Source organism: Bos indicus, chromosome 10 (assembly GCF_029378745.1).
Source record: "Bos indicus isolate NIAB-ARS_2022 breed Sahiwal x Tharparkar chromosome 10, NIAB-ARS_B.indTharparkar_mat_pri_1.0, whole genome shotgun sequence".
Taxonomy (NCBI): Eukaryota; Metazoa; Chordata; class Mammalia; order Artiodactyla; family Bovidae; genus Bos; species Bos indicus.
In genome coordinates this window covers 49,258,594-49,278,303 of record NC_091769.1, presented here as the reverse complement: position 1 = coordinate 49,278,303, position 19,710 = coordinate 49,258,594, and the positions used below count along the sequence as shown (strand labels likewise).

At 42.3% G+C, this 19,710-nt stretch overlaps 1 protein-coding gene across 2 annotated transcripts in view; it reads right to left on the bottom strand.

Annotated features, from left to right (window-relative positions):
* Positions 1–19,710, bottom strand: part of RORA (RAR related orphan receptor A) — an 801,696-nt gene that overhangs the window by 230,639 nt on the left and 551,347 nt on the right. The gene's annotated exons all lie outside the window — the stretch shown is intronic.

Below are 19,710 nucleotides of genomic sequence, written 5' to 3'. Positions count from 1 at the left end.
TTTCTCACTCTGTGCTTTGTTTTGCTTGCCTCCAGCAAGATTCTTATTCTCACCGTGGAATTTTCTTGCCAGACAAAAGGAAGAAAGAGAAGAAAAAGAAAAAAGCGAGCAGTTCCCTACATACATAATGAAGAAATCCACGCAGTTTGCACCTCACTGCAATAAGTTATCCAAAACACAGGGCACGTCAAACTGGCTTCACGTGAAGGCTGGGCTTATATAAATGCCGAATAAGGCATTTTGAGACGATCTGGAAAATGAGGTGAATAGAAAAATGGAGACTGATTTGAGTCTTTCCTGAAATTTCTGTGGACTGGAGTTTAGATTTAAAAAATTCTATTCATAACTCACATTATTAATTTGTAAGATATCAATAAAGTATGAGTGTCATGATGACCCTATGACTTCTAAGCAGTTACTCAACTACAATGTGATTTAATCAAAGGATTCAACAATTTTAAGGGTCAAAAGGCCTTAAAATGAACACACAGAGAAATGAAGAGCTATCTTTACCATATAATCGTTATGGATGAGACAAGGGCATTTTATAAGATCAGAGGGAAAGTGATAGTGGTGTCTATTTTCTTTGGTAACTAAGTCCTTAAAACAAGCTTCTTGAGTTATGGCTAGGAATCTACCCTTTTCTTTCACCAACCAACTTGCTTTTTTTTCTATGAGTATATATTCCATTCTGGAGACCATAAGAATTAGGAAAACTGGGAGATAATTCCTCTAAAGGGAAGCATAATCTATTTGCTTAATGATCCTACAAGGAGCTAATATGTTTCATCCCTCTTAGAAATAATAATACTTTGCTTTTATGTAGAAGCTTTCTCCAAGGAGCATAAAGTATCTATCTAATTAATCCTCTAGGGTCCCAGGTGTAGTACTCTTCCCTGGAAAATCCCATGGACAGAGGAGCCTGGTGGGCTGCAGTCCATGGGGTCGCGAAGAGTCAGATACGACTGAGCGACTTCACTTTCATGCATTGGAGAAGGAAATGGCAACCCACTCCAGTGTTCTTGCCTGGAGAATCCGAGGGAAGGGGGAGCCTGGTGGGCTGCCATCCATTGGGTCGCACAGAGTCGGACACAACTGAAGTGACTTAGCAGCAGCAGCAGCAGGGTCCCAGGTGGAAGGGAGGTGGCTACTATAATGAAGGTTTATCAACATCATCAACGTGTCTCAGTTTAGGAAATGGAACTGTACCAAGAGTGGTAAAAAGAGCACACGCCTAGGAACTTAGGCTAAGGGCTTCCCAGGCGGTGCAGTGGTAAAGAATCTGCCTGCCAATGCAGGAGACGCAAGACATGCAGGTTTGATCCCTGGGTTGGGAAGATCCCCTGGGGTAGGAAATGACAAACCACACCAGTATTCTTGCCTGGAAAATTTCTTGAACAGAAGAGCCTAGAGGGCTACAGTCCATGGGGCCGCAAGGAGTTGGACATGACTGAGCAACTAAGCACCTACACGCTCTGCATGACCTCGAAACACCTCATCAACTCATTGAAAAAAAGAATCAAGTTTGATACTGTTGCTAAATGAACAACAGGACAGGACAGTTCGACCGGATGATTTGCCATTCCCCACAGAGTGCTCATGTGGCCTGAGCTTCAATGGGGCTGCCAATGGAAATATCCACATTTCCTGGCTTTTAACCTGGTGGTTTCTTCAGAAGGCAGACTTGGATCCCACTGATGGTGTGGATAGCTCAAACTTTCTCTGCACTGCTTGACACAGGACTCTCAAATCGTGCACTAGCTGTGTGCCTGTTTTTGCCTCTCACTGTCCTTTTAGGTATAGTGGATCATGCTGGTGTCCGTGGCCTTCTGCGTGTGTTTCTGTATGGTATTTTGGGGCAAGGTACCTTTGGGAAGAAGGGGATGGGGGCTTGAATGATGGGTTTGGTATTCTTGACTAAATCAACAGGAACCATGCCACAAGTCTGCATCTCTTGAATCGAGAGGGATCTGATCTGGGAGTCCTGGGAGAGAATGTGTTGGCCCTGTTGTCTTAAGGACTATTTCATTTGTAAAAATTCTACTGGCAGAATCCATCTTCTCATCATTACACACCCTCCCTGGAGATAGAAGCCTATATCAGCGTGTTGATCAATAACTGATGCACTGAAGATGGTGCTTCAGCAAAGATGGAGCAAGCCTGAAAACAACAGCCCGAGTAGCACTTTTTCAGCTTCAAACTCTTCTAGGGCCAAGTTCTCTAGGGAGTTAGGCCTCAGCTAAAATCACTTTCACAAAAGGAAAACCCCCCCAAGAGAAAATTCCAATTAATAAACTGCTTGCCTCTGATGTGAACTACATTTTTTTGGACACATTGCTATAATAAATAGTTCCTGATTCTTACCTAGCTCAGGAAATGTTGTTACTTGTTTTTTTTTTTGTTGTTGTTGTTGTTTGTTTTGAGACACTAACAATGTCATTTGTTTGGAAAACAGAGATATAATAGGGTGTGTCTGAGGAAAGAGACCACTTTGCTCAACTTTGGAACTTAACAGGGTGACTGATAGTCCTCAGTTTTTGTGGGTATCTGTGGGTCTTGGTTTGCTAGTGCTGAACTGGGTACCTGGTGAAGCAACTCAGAATGACAAACTAGTTTACGGCTGGCTATTACAAAGGGAAGACCCTTCCCCTAATCTCTGAATTAACTCACTGACTCTAGTCTGCCCCTCAAAAAGCAAGAATAATTCCCTTTAAGCATCCATGATCTTCTACTTCTTGAAGTTACTCTTGTGGTTCCCTAGGACCACCTCCTTTTCTCACTCCCACATCAATCCTCTTTTAAGATTCTCCTTGGCTACTTCCTCTCCAACAACTCTTTCTTCTTTCATTGAATTCCCACCTTGTGCCCAGTTCTTAGCTTATACACTTGCCATTCTCCAGCCTAGAATATCACTCCATCCCTTCGAATTTATTCTATCTCCTCTTTGACACTGGGATCCCACTCTAATCGTTCCCAGATCTGCTCCTCATCCTGACGATCTCAGGAGCCCTGTAAGACTTACATAAAACTAATTGCATACATTTGATTACATGTTTATCACCAATTTGCACACATGATTATGGACGTTGGCTCAACGTGCTCCTGGCAAAGAAACTTGGCTCCTTGGACTGAAGCATCAAGTTTAGGCTCTGGTAGGAAAAGAGAGTATCTATTGGGTCCTCTGAACCTCCCCACAGCACTTTGGCCACAGAGGGTCCTTCTGTTTTATCTGTGTCTACTGCCCAGTGGGAACTTTCCTAAGCATCTACCTTCATTTTTAAAAAAAGTGGGGGGGAGTATACTTGCTTTACAATGTTGTGTTAGTTTCTGCTGTACCATGAAGAGGATCAGCCATACATATACATATATCCCCGTCCTCTTGAGCCTGTCCTGCTCACCTCCATCCCACCCCTCCAGATCATCACAGAGCACTGAGATGAGCTCCCTGTGCTATATAGCAGCTTCTTACTGTCTATTTTACACATGGTAGTGTATATACTACCAATACAAGATAGTATATATATCTATATATATACTCCAATACTTTGGCCACCTGATGCGAAGAGCTGACTCATTTGAAAAGACCCTGATGCTGGGAAAGATTGAAGGTGGGAGGAGAAGGGGACAGCAGAGGATGAGATGGTTGGATGACATCACCGACTCAATGGACATGAGTTTGAGTAGGCTCTGGGAGTTGATGATGGACAGGGAGGCCTGGCGTGCTGCAGTCCATGGGGTCGCCAAGAGTTGGACACGACTGGATGACTGAAATGAACTGAACTGAACTGAGTGTATAGGTGACAATGCTACTCTTCCAGTTCATCCCACCCTCCCCTTCCCCACCCGTGTCCACATGTCTGTGGTGCCTACCTTCTTTTAAATATCAAAATGTCACCAACTTCTCATTCAAGTAGCATTCCACTGTGGCTCAGCATTAGGAGTTGAGCTTCTTTGTCATTTTATGCCTGTGTGTGTCCCAAGGTGGGTGGGAGGAACATTTAGAAATAGCTTCTATTATATAAAGGGCCAGGAAGGAATTTTCCATACTATTTGGATAAAAATACTTTCGCTCCGCTCCCCAGATGCTCCATAGAAATTCTGACATCTTCCCCTCCCTCCCAGGCCCTTTCCTCTCTCTACACTTTGGCCCTCCCTGTTCCCACCAGAGTATAGCAGCAACACGGTGGCTAAGTCTGTTTGGTATTAGAGTTAGAATTATTTACATCTTACAGCTTAGGCTTGTTTATGCAGGAGAATTCTGAGAGGAAGTGAATCAGGAGATCTATCCTCTAGCAGGGCATCCAGGGGTCAGGCTGAAAACAAGTACTGATGATAAGGTAAAACCCCATGCTGCACAGTCAGCTTCACTGCAAACCTTGAACAACATAGGCCATGCAGGGAAAGAGCCTTGATATGGCTTTGGTGCAGCTAGCAAAGGGTGTGTGAGCAGTAGACACACACCAGCAACAGTTCCTGAAATCCACGAGGATGGGGAGAATCACAGAGGCAGTCAAGAAACCACTGAGCTGCAGTCCCTTGCTCCAGGTCATCCTACTTCCAAACTTACTGCAGAAAGCTCAGTGGTAGGACTCTACGATGTAACATACTCTAAACTTTCCTCCCTGTGTTTAACAAACTATATGTATACTCCTCTTTGAACTAACTATATTTAAGTTTCTTAAGCAGCAGTAATTAACAGCCATGACTATTACCTGGGTTTCTACTATGCATCAAGTATTTTACATACAGATCTCATTTAATTCTACATCACTGAGAAATCATTATTACTACTCTCGTTTTACAGATTTAGAAATCCAAAGAGGCAAGATAACTTCCTAAAATCTCCTAGCTATAAAGTAACAGACCAGGGCCTCAAACTCAGGCCTGTGGATTCCAAATTTCATCGCCTTTCTTTAGACCTTCCTCCTTTTGGCATGATGCAAAATGAGGCCATGACCATGGCTAGAGGGTGGGGCCTGAGGGTTTTGATATGAAGGGAAGAAGTAAATATCAAGTGTTGGGTTAACTGGAGTTTTTAACCTTGATTTTATGTCTCAGGCACACTTTGGGGTTAGGGACTTGTTAAGGTGGAGACTAGATTCTAAGCCAGGCTCTGCCACTTTGGAAAAAGCCCCCATCTTGCCTTGCACTTGGACTTGGAGAGAAGGATTCCTCCTTACCCTAGGAATGATCTATATCAAACAATAGAACAGATAACATAGCACAGGGAATTATGCTCAATGTCATGTGGCAGTCTGGATGGGAGGGGAGTCTGGGGGAGACTGGATACATGTATATGTATGGCTGAGTCCCTTTGCTGTCTACCTGAAACTATCACAGCATTGTTAATTGGCTACACTATAATATAAAATAAAAAGTAAAAAGACAAAACAAAACCAAAAACAAAACAGATAACCTTCTACTGTAAATACTCAAGCAGACTGTAGTTAGATATCCAATTGGGATGCGGTAAAGGAGACATTTAAGTCTCTACCAAGGCAAGAACTGTAAGACGAGGTGTTGGCTGTTAATGGCTGGGTAGCTTTCACTTGGCATATTTACTCTTACTGTCATTGTTGTGGCCCAAGTTCCCCATGAACTTGGGATAGGCATGATGGCTCCATGGTGTACTGGTCCCAGGCTAGAGAAGAGGGAGGGCAGGCCCAGCATGAGGAACCCAAGCCAACCTTTGCCCTTCAGGACACAAATGCAGTCAAGACCGGAAGCCCCTACAGCAGAAAGGGACCTCAGTGATGGCTGCTTCAGTTCTCTTACTTAGAGGTGGGAAACCAAGGCAATGGGGAAGGAAGCTTCTTGTGTAATTGATCCCATGGCTAGGGAGAGGTGCACTCAGTCTAGAAGCCCAGAGCTCCTGCTACCCTATGGTGCCAGGGCTTGCCCAGCCTCTCTTTTCCCCTGCAGTTCAGTTCAGGCAAACTGATCTCAGAATAGAGAGGCATTGCTTCTGTAATGCCTCATAACAATGGGTCACTGCTGCCCTCTCTATGTGCAGCTCCCAACACAGCCTCCATGCCCTCAAAGTCCATGCATCTCTTCTCTCACTTGGAATTAGTCATGAATGTACATTTCTCACTCCTATGTCTAAATGCCTGCTTCTGCAGGGCTGGGACCACGTTTCTTTCTCTCCTCACTGCCAACTTCTTTTTGCTCAAACAACTGCCAGCATAGAGCAGGCAATCAATACACATTTATTAAATAAATGAATGTATAATGAATAAATGTCAAAAAGTTGCCGACAGTACTCAAGAAGATGGACAGCCTGAGGCAGTGGTTAGTTAGAAGCCAAGAGAAAGAAGGGGTAATTTAAGGTGACCCTTCTTCCCCATTACTGTGCCCTGCCTTCCATGAACACACACACCATGAACCAGAAAGGCTTATTTTTAGGGATCTATTCTTTGGTTGTAAAGGGAGCTAGATTGAGGACTGCCCATCTTGTGAGAGGGCTTCCCTGATTGCTCAGATGCTAAAGAATATGTCTGCAATCTGGGAGACCTGGGTTTGATCCCTGGGTTGGGAAGATCCCCTGGAGAAAGGAATGGCTATCCACTCCAGTGTTCTTCCCAGGAAAATCCCATGGACAGAGGAGCCTGGCGGGCTATGATCCATGGGGTCGCAAAGAGTCAGACACAAAAAAGAGACGAACACTTCGTCTTGTGACAAGCACCCCTAGTGGTGGGTTTGGTTTTGTTCCCATTCATTCCTTATTCCCTCTCACTGTTTTCGACCTTGCAGTCTCCCCTGGTCCTAAGACCCACTAATTTAAGGTCTATGGGGAGATGATAGTTCCTCTAGGGCAGATGGTTTAATTTCAGATTAAAATGCCAGTTGTGCTGACTATTTGTGACCCCATGGACATGGGATTCTCCAGGCAGAAATACTGGAATGGGTTGCCATTTCCTTCTCTAATTTCAGACTAGTCTTCCACATTTTTCAAAAGTGTCCAGCAACACACTTTTGCATTCAAGACCTACTAGAAAATCCCAAAGTTTAAAACACCTTTACTGAAACAAATTAGATAATAATGAAAGGCCAAATTCCTCAGCCTTCCCACACTTACTCTCAAGATGCTATAAATTATAGTAGCAGCAGTTTCAATTCTCTTTTTTTCCTGTAACAGTACAATAACACTATTTTGTTATAGGTAATCTAATAATACATGGATTTTTTTTTCTCTTTTAGACATGAAATCTGAAATGTCAACAACGGTATATTTTTCTTCCATGAATATTAGAAGTGATGTTTGTTATCTTAGAAAAAACGGCTGATATTTTCAAACGGAACTCACACTCTAAATAGGATATGTTGAAAACATCCTTGTGGTGGTTTAAGGAGGAAGATTTACTCCAGAGGTGACATACTAGTGGTTTTCTAGATGTTCTATTTGGATTAAAATGGCTGTTTAGCATGTTTAAAAAATTGAAGTATATTCCAATATTTAATCATTCATATATTTCCTTTAAGAAAAATATATAGTGTATAATTCAGATCAACTATATAATGTAACTGTATGATAATGGAATGTAGGCTTTCTGTTGCCATCTTGCTATATTCAAGAAAAGGTGGAATATATATCTATCTATGTATTAAAATTTACATGTACCTGGAAATCCTGTCCCTCAGTCTAGGAAGTGCAAAATCTCTATGCTCCAGAATATCAGACCTCTATTCAACAGTGAGGGTGGATACTTTGAACCTCAGTAAAGCAAAAACAACAACAACAACAACAGTTAAGGTTACATTAATCAGCAAGGCAAACGTTTTTTTCATTTCTTTTATTTTTTTCAGACTGTGGCCGAGGTTCACTGGCACTAAATTGTAATTGTAAATGATCACACTATATTGTTCTAAATTAGGTAGGAAGATTATAGTCATTAATACAGTCATCTTCCACAAGAAAATGAATGTGCTAAAGCCAACAATCCACGCCAGAGAAGCCCAGGAATTCCACCTTTTATTAGGCCGCCTGGCCACCTGGAGACTCATTCCTCCGATCACAGCAAGGAGGCTCAAGAGGTTGTCAGGTTTAAGGAAACGGCTTCTTGCCTCCTCCAACCCCTCTTTACTCACTAAGAAAACCAATGGCGCCTTTTATCAGTTTGGCAAAAAGACAAAGGGAATGTTTAACTCTGTACTTAAAATTCCTGGTTCCTACTGTCAGCATTCCTAGTTCTTAGAGAAGACTGAATGGGTATTTGAAGAGTTTTGTGAAACTGACATTGCACAGTGGCAATGAGGAGGGAAAGATCCAAACTTAAAAAAAAAAAAAACAAACAAAAAAAACACCTTAAAATATACTTCCCCATATATTCCACTCTCTCCAATTTTCTCTTTTCCCCAACCAAGTAGTAGATGCCCTTAGGAATAATACCATAAATTCAATTTGGTTCAGTCGCTCAGTTGTGTCTGACTCTTTGCTACCCCATGAATTGCAGCACGCCAGGCCTCCCTGTGCATCACCAACTCCCGGAGTTCACCCAAATCCATTTCCACCAAGTTGGTGATGCCATCCAACCATCTCATCCTCTGTGGTCTCCTTCTCCTCCTGCCCTCAATCTTTTCCAGCATCACGGTCTTTTCAAATGAGTCAGCTCTTCGTATCAGGTGGCCAAAATATTGGAATTTCAGCTTCAACATCAGTCCTTCCAATGAACACCCAGGACTGCTCTCCTTTAGGATGGACTCATTGGATCTCCTTGCAGTCCAAGGGACTCTCAAGAGTCTTCTCCAACATCACAGTTCAAAAGCAACAATTCTTCGGCGCTCAGCTTTCTTCACAGTCCAACTCTCACATCCATACATGACCACTGGAAAAACCATAGCCTTGACTAGACAGACCTTTGTTGACAAAGTAATATCTCTGTTTTTTAATATGCTGTCTAGGTTGGTCATAACTTTCCTTCCAAGGAGTAAGCGTCTTTTAATTTCATGGCTGCAATCACCATCTGCAGTGATTTTGGAGCCCCCAAAAATAAAGTCAGCCACCATTTCCACTGTTTCCCCGTCTATTTGCCATGAAGTGATGGGACCAGATGCCATGATCTTCGTTTTCTGAATGTTGAGCTTTAAGCCAACTTTTTCACTCTCCTCTTTCACTTTCATCATGAGGCTCTTTAGTTTCTCTTCACTTTCTGCCATAAGGGTGGTGTCATCTGCATGTCTGAGGTTATTGATATTTCTCCTGGCAATCTTGATTCCAGCTTGTGCTTCTTCAAGCCCAGCGTTTCTCATGATGTACTCTGCATAAAAGTTAAATAAGCAGGGTGACAATATACAGCCTTGATGTACTCCTTTTCCTATTTGGAACCAGTCTGTTGTTCCATGTCCAGTTCTAACTGTTGCTTCCTGATCTGCATACAGGTTTCTCAAGAGGCAGGTCAGGTGGTCTGGTATTCCCATCTCTTTCAGAGTTTTCTACAGTTTATTGTGATCCACACAGTCAAAGGTTTTGGCATAGTTAATAAAGCAGAAATAGATGTTTTTCTGGATCTCTCTTGCTTTTTCAATGATTCAGCAGATGTTAGCAATTTGATCTCTGGTTCCTCTGCCTTTTCTAAAATCAGCTTGAACATCTGAAGTTCACGGTTCACGTATTGCTGAAGCCTGGCTTGGAGAATTTTAAGCATTACTTTACTAGCGTGTGAGATGAGTGCAATTGTGCAGTAGTTTGAGCATTCTTTGGCATTGCCTTTCTTTGGGATTGGAATGAAAACTGACCTTTTCCAGTCCTGTGGCCACTGCTGAGTTTTTTATATTCTCAATCTTTCTGTGTTCAAATCCTAGTCACCACACTCAGGTAAGAGTGGGCTTAGGTAAGTAAAAGACTTCCCTGGTGGCTCAGATGATAAAGAATCTGCCTGCAATGCAGGAGATCCAGGTCAGAAAGATCCCCTGGAGAAGGGAATGGCTACCCACCCCAGTATTCTTGCCTGGAAAATTCCATGGATAGAGGAGTCTGGCAGGCTATAGTCCATGGGGTTGCAAAGAGTCGGGAACAATCACTATCGGTAAGTAAGCGAACATCTCCATGCCTCAGTCTTTCTGTCAGTAGAGTTAACATCAGTTCTTGATTCTGCCAGCTGTTATATGGGAAGTGCTCAATAGGAGCTACTGCTATTATTTTAGTTTTCTAAAGAAAGCACCAGATTTCTCAGACATACACCTTACAACAGGACTTACAATATACGGGGATAGCTGCCAGCTGGTAGACCACTGACCTGGAGCTTCTCAGGCTAGAATTTCATAGAATAATACAGTTCTGTAACCATCTCCAGTGAGTGAGGTGCCCTTACTTCTCAAACTGGATCCTGTAGTACCCCAAGGGCAATTCTCTTTCTTGTTTAAAGGATTATTCTTCCTAGACGGAAAATTGTCAAAATGGACTTCTGCCTTCCCAGTTTGACAATATACTGATGGGAATTGTGACTGGATAGAAAAAGAGATCACCCGACGAGCCTACTGCTGCACTTAAAGCAAGTCTCCTTATTTTGTAGACTGAATAATGGAATCCTGAAATTCCAAGGCCAGAAGAGGTTGTACCAGCTCTTTTTCTGTAGAAGTGCCAGAGCCAACCCTCGAGAGTTAAAGAAAGAGGACCCAAATCTCTTAACTGTTTAGAGGCAAGGGTGGGGCTAGAATACACATCATGTGACTTCCCATCAAATGAGTTTTTCATTTTACAGGCTACCTCTGGTAGTTGGCTTGATTGACTACACTATTGGACAATGTTAGCCTTGCAAGATTCTAACTCTAGCTCTTTTTTGCAAGACAGGATCAGCTTCCACAGCTATGTAACACATCCCAAATCTTCTCTAGTAGGTTCTGTGACACAAAGCCTTGGCCATGCCTCCAGTGTATAATCATTTCTACAAAAAGACCTACCAGGAGCAGGAATCTGATACACAAAACACAGCTAGGAGGAAAGGAGCAAATACGACACAAAAAGAATTTCACTTGTGATGGAAGTTTGAAAACACTGAATACTGAGAACAATCAACGTGATGTGGCACATTTAAAAAGATGCATCTTTTTCCTTTGCTAACTACCTTGAAAAGTTTCCTGGCCACAGGCGGATTGTGAATTCTTGTTTCGTTTTTCCAAAGATCTTAGCCTACTGAAGGGGACTAACTTTGAGATTGTCTAAGGAGAATAGAAGCAACCTAGGCAAACCAAGCTATGAAAACCACAATTTTATTTATTCCTTAAGGCTTGCATTCGCACATATTGTGCAAATTGGTCTCTGCTAAAAAACAACAAAACTCAAATTATATTTTTAGAAAGGGAATATAATGAAAACACAATTGAGTTTTCATTAACCTTGCAAACAGTGCCCAACAATTTCTAACAAGTTCAAAGGCTAGCTTTTTCAAATTCCATGTGTGCAAGGGCACACACATACTCCTGGTTTAGTAGTTCAAAAGCAACCTAAATGCTGGAGGAGAGACAGACTTGTTTCCTAGTTCAAGCCACCAATCTAGAGATTCACAGTTGGAATAAATTCTGTTACACTTTTTTTTTTTAATAAAAAAATTATGATTCTCCCTCTCAGGCTAATGCAGGAGAATCGCCTTTACCCAGAAATGATCTTACGCTACACTAGAACTACTCAGTCAGCATCGTTAATTATCATTTCCCACAAGCCTTTAGGCTAGTGCTTCTCAAAGTTTAATGCACATACGAATTGCCTGGAGATCTTGTTAAAAATGCTGATTCTGATTCAGTAGGTCTGGGGTGGGCTCTGAGATTCTGTACTTCTTACAAGTTCCTAGGTGATGCCACAACTTCTAGTCCAAGGACTTAACTTTGGGAAACACAATTCTAGATGAAGTCCACTTAACATTGTTCTCACCAGGGCCAGAAACAGGCCACACACAATTACAGAAGAGCAGGCTTCTATGAACTACTATGTTCCCTGAGAATCTTCCCTCCTTGCCAGACCTCCTCAGTACCATCTTCCTTCCCTCTCTTCTGACTGTACTTGCAGTTAGTAACCCAAAGGAGGCAGTCAATCACACTGGCACAAGGAAAAGATGATGCAAGACTTGGGCTTGAAGTTTCAGCAACACCCTTTACTAGCCAGACAATTCTCATCTCTGAGCCACATCTGTATTATGAGGCTAAAGACACTCACCCATGCACTTGTTATTGTGAATAAATGAGGAAATGTACAAACAGTGCCTTGCACAAATTAAGAGTTCAACAAATATCAGGCTCCTGTCCTCCTTCATTTTTAAAAACTAGTTTCAGAAAAAAAAAAAAAAAAAACTAGTTTCACGTACAGGAAGAAATAAACGGTGGTCTGAACATCACTAGGAAAACATATTTATCTTGCTCATCCATCAGCCACCAATGGAAGAATCTTTCTAGAGTGCTCAGGTTTCTCACCTCATCCTTGATGTGACATTCAGATGCAGCCGCTCTGCCTACCAATTTTCTAAATGCTCTTCTCTTGCTCTGGAATTTAAGGTGAGCATGACAGTAGAGAAGTAAAGACATTCACCTAAAAATAGGGGATCCCCACTTATAAAAGGAGCCCGGTAAATGAAAAAAAAGTTGGGTTTACAAATTGAATAGGAAAAACCACTTTAGAAGAGGGTTTTCTGACTGGATGTGAATGCGAGTCTTGGGTTTAAGCACATTCGGATGAATAGTGGTGGTTTTCTAAGTTGGACTTTCCTGTCAAAACTGCCACCATGTTGCAAACAGACTTGAAAAAGATAACTGGGGCCCCAGTGGAAGAGTGAGAACTTAACACACAAAGCTTGGGTTGCAGGAAATTCACCTAAACATCCATGTCTTGACCTCCTTCTAACCCAAAGCACACAGCCTGGCAGACAGCCGGGGGGGAAGTCATTAATATTGGAAAAGGGGGCTCACCAAGACCATGTGCCTGTCACTGATGAACACCAAAAGGAACTGTACAAATATTTATTGCAATAAAATAATAAGTCTGTCACAAAGCTGAGGAATTTCCACAATAGACACAGGGCACTAAGTCGTCACCAAGGCAGTTGCTGTTTAGTACAGGCTCTGGATCCCTTCTGAAAGTGAAGTGTGGAAGTCAGAGCTCAAGGACTGGCTTTTCTTGAGCTTTAAAAAAAATGATCAGCAGTGTGTGTACGTGTCTATGTGTACCTGTGCATATGTGTTTGTGTGTATGTGTGCATAGATGCACGTTTGTGTGTGTAAGTGTACACGTGTTTGTGTGTGTGTGCATACGTGTGTGTGTGTGTGTGGCACTTTTAGATGATGGTTAACAAGATTAAAGCTTCTAAACACATCATGCAAACCACTCACTTATGATCCACTGCTTTTCTTCCTTGGTTGACTCTTTGTAAATTTGAAAATGGACTCAAAATGACTACATTAAGGAATTATTTGGCCACCTCATGTGAAGAGTTGACTCATTGGAAAAGACTCTGATGCTGGGAGGGATTGAGGGCAGGAGGAAAAGAGGACAGCAGAGGATGAGATAGCTAGATGGCATCACCAACTCAATGGACATGAGTTTGAGTGAACTCCGGGAGTTGGTGATGGACAGGGAGGCCTGGTGTGCTGCAATTCATGGGGTCGCAAAGAGTCGGACACAACTGAGCGACTGAACTGAACTGAAGGAATTATTAATTTTATTTTGCTTGATAATGGCTTTATGGATATATATATATATGTAAGGAATTATTAATTTTCTATTGTTTGATAATGGCTGTATGGATATGTATATGTATGTATATAATTTAAAAGAAATGTCTACCTTGAACTATTTATTAGTGAAATGACCTGATGTTTTGGATTTTCATTAAAATATTCCAGCAAAATTAAAAAGTATATGCATGTTTTTGGGGTGGGGGAATTGATGAAATAACTCTGGTACCATGTTGATTGCTATTGAAATTGTATGATGGGTCCACCAGAGCACTGCATTGTCTTTCAACTCTTGAGTATGTGGGGACATTTTTACAATAAAAGTAAAAAAAAATCCACCCCCAAATACTGGAGTGCGTAGCCCGTTCCCTTCTCCATGGGATCTTCCCAACCCATGGAATGAACCCAGGTCTCCCTAATTGCAGGCAGATTCTTTACCGTCTGAGCCACCAGGGAAGCCCCCCAAATAAAGAGGGTTTCTTTAAAAAGCACTAAAAATAGTTTACACAATAATACCATCTTTTGTGGTGAAACACAGGGAGTAAGTGCAAAAACCCAAGAGCAATAATTAATGGCCAATCCTACGTGCATTCCATTAAGCCCAAGCAGCTGTCACAAACATCTTAATTTAAAGAGTTGGGGTTTGGGGAATCGTGGCACTGCAAAGAGCTATGTCCTGCTGCTGCTCCACAGAACTGGTACATATCAGATCCTTAAATTTTTAAACACGGCTTTCATGTTTTCAAGAGCTGAAAAACCTTTGAAAAGTCAGCTTGTTAGGAAATTCACCTTGCAGACTCCTGCTTCAAGGGTTGGTTGGGTACTGGCAGCGTTGGTTTGGGGGTGGGGTGGATGTTCACAGGTCAGATAGCTGTGTCATATGGTGGGAAAGAGCAGAGAGATGGCTCTGAATGTATGGGGCATAGCTTTGTTACCTAATGCAGGACAGACCACCTTGTTGGAGTGCTGTTGGTCTACAAACCCTCCTTCCTTTATTTTTTCCTCTCCCAGTTTCTGTCCATAATATTGGATAGCGGCAGCATTTTTGAAGGCAGGTATATGGACTAACCACGAAGCAGGAACCTAGAATTCATTCCCCTCTGAGTGCACTACTGTGAATCTTTAGGCAATGACCTTGCTTCCATGCCGTCTGTGGGACACGGGAAAAGCATCCCACATCCATGTCCTTTCCACTATAATGGTGGCCCAAACCCTGCTACCCCAGAGCTAGATGGTAAACAAGGGTCCTATCTAGGTTGCTACATTTAAAGCAAACAGAGAGGTACAAAAGATAATCAACCCGATCTAAGTCAGCGATCAAAAAATCCAGGCTCCCCAGTTAAAAACATCTGAATGGGACCAATCACCTTTCTCAGTAGCAAATTTAACGATCCCCCTCAGTGCCTGCATTTTTTGCCTAAATAAGTAAGTACCTTGGGATTCTATGTATTGATGGTTCCCAGTGCAATAAAAAACACCTGTGTGCTGGCTGAACTTGACAAGAAAGGAAGCTTTCTGCCAGCCCAGAGCAAGGTCTCCTATTAATTTCTTAAATCGATCCTGGCAATATTATTATCCGGCCTAGGGAAGAACAGCTCTTTACTCATAGCATCAGATTTGAATTTTTTTTTTTAAACAACAGTCTCTATTGCCCGTAAGGATGACTAATAACTGTCGGCTGTAATTTCCCAGAGTTTGCGGGTATGACTTCTAACAGCGCTCCTTGCGTTTCAATTTGCCATAGTTCGTCTGGGGGACTCTAAGGCTTTCAAACACAATTTAACCAAAACCCCCAGCTGTCTCTCAGTTCAGCCGGGAGAACTTTGTGGTACTCTTGAACTCACTACCTCCGCCCCCACACCCGAGAGTCTCCCTGGACGCTGCTTTCCTTCCCTGCATCACACATCATCAATCAAACAACCAGAGAAACGCAGAAACCTCAGTTCTCAACTGCAATCAATACAACCACCTTTCCTGGGGTAGTGCTGTGTTCGTTTTGAAGGTCACAGAATGAGTCAGGGGCAGAAGAGAGAAAAAGAGGCCACGGGTTCTTTGACTCCGTGTCTCAGAGAGATCAGCTTGTACAGAAAAATAACCTCATTAAAATGGACTGATCGCCGGGGAGCGGACAGTCCCAGTGAACAAAATTTTGCACTATCAAAATACTATTGTGTTATTTTACATCTGGTCTCAAGAGCTAGACAAATAAATTTGCCTGGTGTAAGTTCTGATTCACCAACAGATAAGAGGATAAGAGGAAACTGAAACCACAATAGCCAAGTACCTCTCGGAGGAGAGCAAGGGTCTACTTCCATTACAATAACGCTCTTATTTACGCATTCTTATGTACATTATTTCAGTAAGTTATTTACTCATAGAAACCAGATTTGTTGAGTAGTACTGTATGTAAGCCACAGTAAAATGTGTCACGGGGAAGGCAGACCTGGGTATCTTCAAAGAACTTGGTAAATAGCTATTTCTTAAGTGCTCTTCCGTTCAAAAAATAATTGCTGGAAATTTTATTTCTGCTATCTATATATGAGGCTATTTAAAATAAACCAGATATAGGAAACATTTACAAATAAAAAAACACTATAACAGATGAAGCAGAATAGGTCTTCTTGATTAAAACAAAAAGACAAAATCCTTTGTAGTTCAAGCAAAGATGATTTTCGCAAAGAGACATCTCTGTCAGAAGCACCTGACCCCTCACCCCAACAGAGCTTCATTCTTTAGGGGTCATTCCTTACATGCTGGTGATTTATTTTATGGAAGAAATCACTATAGAAGATATACAACCAGCTCTTTAGAAACACATCAATTGTTTAAATAAGCTATACATCTATATTCGTTTGTTTAGTAAATCCTTTTGTTATGGATTTAACCCAGAGTCTACATGACCACACTGGCTACATTATACAAATACTTTTCCTACTGAAAACCTATCAAAGAAATAATAGCTCAGGATATCACTGTTTACTATTGACTCCATTCTCTTTTAGTTTGCTAAATACCGTTTATTTTCTAAAGTCCTAAATTTCAAGAAAATTTCTATGTTATCAACATAATGAAATCACCTGTCACTGAAGAACTGAGTTACTGCTGCAGTGAGCAGACTGAAGTGGAAATGAAATCACAGAGACAACCCAACAAACCGAGGTGCTGCTGAAATGGTAGCTCTCTCCCCTCATCTGCTACATTATTTCTTAGAATTTAATACAAATGTATAAATAAATCGAGTGTTTCTGTCCTGCCTTATTCTTATAGAGGACTCACCTGCAGTTCTCTGAACTTCTGATTCTGATTAACCTTGAAGGGACCTGAACCCACATGCAAGAGGCTGACGACACCAGAAGAAAGCGGCCTTCTGAAGAATCAGAGTTCGTAGCTCATTTTTACTACTCCTGTCACTGTCTGACCTCCTGGACTCGAGGCCCTGCCCACCTAGGGTATCACCTCCCTTTGCTCCTCTGTGGTTCAGCTGACTTCCCTGGATTCATTTCCTTGTTGGCCTGAACTCTCTACACACTGGATCCCTCCAGCAAGGCTGGACTTCCGTCATTCCTGGGTGGCCAGGTCCTGCGGTCATCCCAGAAGAATGCGGGAAAGGAAGACCACATCTGTGGTGGATGCAGACCTTCTTGTTCTGCATCAGTGATGCCCAACATCAGACCCCAGGGTCCTCCTTCCCACTTCTCACCCTTTTCTCTTCATGTCTCACAAACAGCGAGAACATTTCCCAGAGAGGTGATTGGGATACAGTGAGACCTGGAGGAATTCTGGGCAGGAATTCTGCCCATGAACTTGTCACCACGGACTACTGAGTTTGTCTCAAAAGATCTTTGCAAAGATGGAACAAGTCTAGTTGGAAAAAAACTCCAGATGATTGGATTCTCTGTCCCCAAGCTCCTGAGATCTTTAAGGGTGTGGAGATAATGGAACTTCACTTTTCCCATAATGAAACATAGAAGTTTTCTTAGGCTACAGATCTCCTTATCCAAGGAAGGAAGCCAAGTAAGAGAGGGCCAAGGCTAGATTTTATTAAAAATTTAACAGTTAAGCAGCTACATATGGCTTAATATGTGGGCTTTTATTTCAATAGCAGCTGCCCTTGGTTTTGATGAGTAAATAGGTTGAAGGATTGACTGAAAAGAGGAAAAATAAAGACCATTTGTAACTTAAAACTGGTAGAGATAGATAAATGTGAGCCTCCCAAACCATTTACATACACACACACAGCCATTTTCTTTGAAAAGTTAGGAGAAGGGAAAAGCAAAGCAAAAGAAGGTAGGTTGGACTAGTTGAGCACTTTCCCAATGACATAATTTGAAAGATGACTTGAAAAGATTTGAATCTCCCTAAACAAAACAGATGGCAGATTCTAAACAAATAATTCTTCTTGGAGATTTTCATACATTAAATAAATGTGGTATAGACTCCTGACAGGGTAATTCCCTAGTGTCCAGTGGGTAAGACTCCAGACTTCCACTGCAGAGGGCATGGGTTTGATCTCTGGTTGGGGAACTAAGATCCTACATGCCTAAGGCATGACCAATATTGTAAAATAAAATAATAAATGTGTATATCTAGAAACAAACAAACAAACTCCTGAGATGTTACCAGGCTCAAAGTGATGGCTCAAGGCAAGCCAGTCTTTAACACCATTCATGCATCCATGCCGGAGAAGGCAATGGCACCCCACTCCAGTACTCTTGCCTGGAAAATCCCATGGATGGAGGAGCCTGGTGGGCTGCAGTCCATGGGGCTGCTGAGAGTCGGACACGACTGAGTGACTTCACTTTCACTTCTCACTTTCATGCATTGGAGAAGGAAATGGCAACCCACTCCAGTGTTCTTGCCTGGAGAATCCCAGGGACGGGGGAGCCTGGTGAGCTGCCGTCTATGGGGTCTCACAGAGTTGGACACAACTGAAGTGACTTAGCAGCAGCATGCATCCATGCATCTATCCATTCAAATAACAAATCAAGAAGTATTTAACGAGTGCTTACTATGCACAAGATCCTGTGTGAGGACTGGGGACTATAAGATGGAGCATGGCAAGGCCTCAGTCCTCAGGAGGGTGAGATGAAAGAGACAGCTTGGAGAATGTGCAGATTTGCAGGGTTCTCCTCCACCATCCCAGAGACTAAGAGGTCTATCTGGGTAGCACAACTCTGGACCCCTTGACCTTGTCTTAGAGAGACTATATGCTTAGGTAAAGGTGTTCATCCTCTCAAAGCTAGCAAGATCTGACAGCATGCAATTTGTAAACTTCACCTCTAGCTTCATTTTATTATTTTACCCATATTTTCTTTCCACCCTGATTTCTTCACTGAATTTTTATCTTGTGTACCATCTGTACTATTATAAGCCATCTCAATGCCTCTAAAGAAATAAAGAGATTTAAATTCTTAAAAAAAATACAACTGCCCTACTCAGTCACACAATATCAACGACGATGGTAATTTTTATTATTACGGGTAATGTCTATGGAGGAGTCCAACATGCCAGGCATCATTCTAAGGACTTTATAAGCATTTTCTCACTTTTCTTCATGATAATCACATGAGCCTGTCATGACTATTATTACTATTTTACAGATGAGGAAAATGAAGCACAGAGAATTGATGTAACGTGCTAGGAGGTGTGAAGCCAGGACTCACACCTGCACACTTTGCTTGTGGAGGGCTCCTTATGGCTCACCCAGGTTCACGAGCTCTCCGGGTCTCCTGATAGAAAACAGGCCCCGTGCTTCCTGTTCTGACTCACCCTAGATTTGACACTAGGATTCCTAAATGGGCCTTAGCTAGCCTTGGGGCCTTCTTGAATATTGGCTTCATCCTCTCTGCGACCCTTCCCTGACCCTGTGGCTGGGTTAGCAGGAGGTTCTCACATCGGAGCACTTGTATCTCCGGAGGGTGAGCTCCTTAAGAACAGGGGCTGTGTTGTCCTCACTTTCAAGGTGTCAGTGCCTGATAGCATATACGAGCCATAGCAGCTGTTTAATTAAGGTTGGTGTGGGTTGGTGAATGCATGAAGGCTCCATCACTT